Source organism: Uranotaenia lowii, chromosome 2, assembly GCF_029784155.1.
Source record: "Uranotaenia lowii strain MFRU-FL chromosome 2, ASM2978415v1, whole genome shotgun sequence".
NCBI lineage: Eukaryota > Metazoa > Arthropoda > Insecta > Diptera > Culicidae > Uranotaenia > Uranotaenia lowii.
The window spans coordinates 166493471-166497810 of NC_073692.1; the positions used below are offsets into that span (position 1 = coordinate 166493471).

The 4340-nt window shown below is 35.7% G+C and overlaps 1 long non-coding RNA gene across 1 annotated transcript; it reads left to right on the forward strand.

Annotated features, from left to right (window-relative positions):
• The first annotated feature begins 276 nt into the window (after nucleotides 1-276).
• On the forward strand, nucleotides 277-1711 carry LOC129745162 (uncharacterized). Its single transcript, XR_008737089.1, has 4 exons — nucleotides 277-392; nucleotides 455-625; nucleotides 691-987; nucleotides 1607-1711. It is a non-coding gene; the product is annotated as an uncharacterized LOC129745162 (long non-coding RNA).
• The last annotated feature ends 2629 nt before the right edge of the window (nucleotides 1712-4340 follow it).

Genomic DNA, 4340 nt, shown 5'->3' on the forward strand with positions numbered 1-4340 from the left:
GGCAGCACTGTTGTGTTACCACGAACCCAATTTATGTTGTCTTGCTTAACCGTGTGTTGATGTAGACATTTGTACTGCGTTTATCACACGGAAAAATAGTGTTATTCATAAAATGTGTTGAGAATACACATTCATTGAAACTAATCGATTGATGCTCAAAATTTGTATATCCCCAATTCAATTTTGGGTAGATTTGGGTTGCCAATATACAAATGTAAACTAAAACTCGATTACGCAGCTCTGTATAAAAAGTTTGCTGTTGTTGGAAAGCTGCAACAGGGGTGTCAAAGCCAAAAAGTTTTTCAATTGCACTACGATGAATTCAATGTTCTTTCGTGTTTACGATGGAATAGGTACTGATTAATAATCATCATAATATGTAATAATAAAAGGTATGTATTCAATTCTCATCATTCAGCTTCGTAGTTTAACCACAACCTCTATGTGATTTTAGGAATATTGTACAAACAGTTCCTGCATTTAGGTTTTTCCTATAATCGGCTTTACGGCAGCCGGAAGAAGGCGTTAGAAGCTGGCTTAAATTTGGAAAATGGTAACGACAAAGGCAGCGATCCAACCCGGAATGTTTTGGAAGTTCCGGAAAGTTTATTGATATCATCGGCGGGTTTGAAATTTTCTAAATCCGACAGAAATTTATTCAGACGAACATTTATTTGTGTTTGTTTGCAGGATGCAACGGTAAGCAGCCGTTTAAATGAAATCCAGTGAAGAAACCCTGTGGCATTCGGCTCATTGAGGAGGACTCAATAAGAACCACAAGGGATTGTAGGAACGATGATCGGATGGATAGCAACGACTAACGGTAGCCAGCGTTCCTCTATCGGAAAAATAAAAATAGGAACATGCCGTAGTAATTTGTCCCTGATGGTTCCACAACTTATTTGTCCGTAAAGAACGATTTCCGTGTCTGTCCGTAAAGGACGGTTTGTGGGTAGACAAATCAAATCCAAATACTTTGTCTCAAGAGTAAGTATAGATTTTTACAATTTATCGTTTGAAATCTCGATGCCATTTGCAAATAGTCCTTTTAATAGACTAAATCAAATTTAGTTGTAAGTTTAATAATTATACAACTTTCGTTAATTAAACATGATAAAATCTTTGTAATTTCAAAAAAGGCTAAATGATTCTTCTTTAAAAACGGATGGATTCTACTCAAAAGTGAAATTTTACGATAAAATACTTTTTCAAAGATTTCTCTAACGTTTAATCCTCGACTTTTCATAACAGTTACATTATACAGCTACTGTAATTCCAATAAATAATATTTTTTTGTCTACGATGTGAATACTGAAGTTGAAATGGGGTAAAACTTCTCTGGATATTCAAGCTTTTTATTTTAGAAATCGAATTCATTAGTGGAATTAGTTCATTTTAAACAAAACCGGAAATCAAAAAACCCACCATGAAAACAATAACGCATTTAATTATAAAGTAATTTTCTTGGTATGGTTTAGACATGTTTTTACCAATTAAATTGTTCAATTAATCAATTGTTTCTTTCATATCATAAATACAATAAATATTTTTCACCAAATGGATGCTTTATTTTTATTCAATCTTTAAGCTTTGATTTCTATTTCAGGTACATCATTCCTTTTGGCATCGGAATCGGTGAATTGTGTTGCAGTTGGTGTTATTCAACTTCGGACCCGGCAACGGAAGAGAAACACCTGCTATGGCTAAAATGTAAGAAAATATAGTTAATCTGTTTCTAAAATTATTGTAAAAATTTACACCACCTAATTGATTGGTTTGATTTCAGGAACCGCTGCAGAGTTAACGAACCTGGAACGGTCGCTGGTTCTCGATAAGACCGAAATTCTGCAGATGTTGGCCGCTTATGATCCGAACGGAACCCGGTCAAAGAAGATTGAGATCTTCTGGCGGAAGAAAAAACTCACAAGCATCTACTGAAGCATGCATACTGCATTTAAATCGTTTGTTTAATTACCTTTAATGATGTAAATAAAGACTTAATTATTGCGAAGATACTTTTTTCTAAGGAATTCTTTTCAACTTTACTTTTGCAGAGAAATTTCCAAAATGCATGGACATCCCCATGTCAAAATATACAGAATTGACTAAATGGCTGAAAGCTTTCGAATGTGTAAAAGCTTTTTGCTCACGTTCTGTGTAAAGTGCCCAAACATAAAACTAAGTGGAGACACTTTTCTCGAATCTGTATGGATTTTTATACAGAACAGAGTAACTTTGTTTACCGTGCATCATCACCTGTCATCAGCAATCATTTATCCATTGTTCTTCGACTGCGAGTTGAACATAAAGAGAGTGGAGAACCAAAACAAATCGTGTTTTGGTTTTGCACGGTGTTCCAGAAATCGTCAGTAGTCGGATCGTTCCGATTCGCAAAACTTTTGGCTCAAGAAGATCCGAAACCGAACCGGTAAGTTACAATAACGTTCTTTCTTTTTAATTTTTCGAGAGCGAGAAATGGCGCTTTATCCATGGTCGATGACCAGGATCTACAAGGCTAATTTAAATTTATTTGTTTTAAAATTTGGAATTTCTTTTAAAATAACCCCCAAATAAGAAATATTTATCGAGGATAGGAGATTAAGAGCGCACTACTTACTAGCATTTGCTCTCGTAACGTGAAAATTATCAAATCATGGGAACGTATGATATTGTTGTCCACGTTTCTTCCTCTCAGTGTTCCAGTTGTTTTTGCGTCCAATACTGCACAGTTGGCCCGGCCAAGTTAAGATTAGTAGTAAGTGTACTTATACTACTCACCGGGATCTGGCTGTGTATGTATCTTAAGCATCATAAGCATAAGCACTAATCAACAACTTAAATTATAATTCTGCGGTTTCTTGCGATTTTTATTCCTTAATATTTTGCTTTTGTTTGTATAACTTATTTACAAGCTGAATCTGAATCTAAATTCTTAACCTGAATTCAAAATTTGGATTCATAGATCTTTAATTCAAAATTTGATGATTTGGGTTTCAATCTCAATTATATTTTTCAATTATTTATATTGAATCCGACTAATGAATGCGATTTAAAATATGGATTTTGAATGATGAATGTGATTCTGAGTTTTTAATTCTAAAACGCAGTTTTGAAGCTTTTTGATGTTTCAATTCAGCATAAGAATTAAGTTTAAGAACTTCTTACACAAAATCAAACAAAATCTGATGATGGTTTCTAATTTCCTTTTTTTCTAATTTGGAAAATTATTATCTGATTATTCATATAAACTTCGTAAGTCGTGAATCAAGTTATAAATTAAACCCAAAACCCAGTTTAAGCCAGAATTTATTTCTAATGAAGATTTGAACTGAAAATGAAGAATTCTTAACTGGACACAATCTAATTTTTATTCAACTGACGGAAAATGAAAGCCCTGCACTCAAGTCGCAGAAGACGACCAAATAAGTCGTCAAACTTTCCATATTGTAACGAAAAATGTACTGAAAGATATCGAGCAACACTTGCAGCGGATAGAGTCAGTCAATCAAATCTAGCACAAGAGCAGGGTGGTATCAGGCTTGCTGTAGCAAGCAATATCAGGTGGAAGTACTTAAGCAGCTGGAGATCCGACTCTAAACAAGTCAGACAACCTTGAAGGTATTAAAATTCTAACTGAAACCGATGGGTGCCTCTAAGCTATCGTAAGCTCAAAAATAGCGTGGGAGGAGTTGGTGCGACATTGCGATCTTTACCGCCCCTTTCCCTTCTTGATCTCAACCAATTGCTTCGTTGACCTAAGAGACCCAATTCCCTAGGTCTCAGTCTACCATGCCCGGTTAGTTTAAACGGTTTGCTGTGAAATATTGAATCATAAATTAAACAACAAAATATCAAAAGCCAAGCTCTCGTCAGTGTTCCGCCTGTAAACGAGAAGAATCTTGTATCTATATATCGTTTAGGTCACAGCTCGTGCAGGGGACTTAAATCTAGTAAGTATGATGATCAATTGCCCACAACCAAGAGTAAGCCTTCAAGCCATAGGCCAGTTTCTAGAAGTTCTTTGGGTTCCAAACTGTTCTGTTCTCTTAGTGCGTTTACTACCGAGAGTTGAGTATCTACTTAAAATATGTGACTTGCAGCGGACGCACGCAACCAAAGTAGGTCGGTGGGTGTTTGAGCTAACGGAAAGCGCATGTCTGCATTTAAATAAAATATTGTTATGAAAAGTCGAGCTGGGCGGTGCAGCGTGAGCCGGTATGTTAGGCTTAACAAAGTTGGCGGGAAAATAGTTCGACAACCGCTGCATATGGCTTTTAATTGATAGAGCACATGGCATTTGGCATGAGGTCTAGGTGCGCTTTTACACTTTATAAATGCAA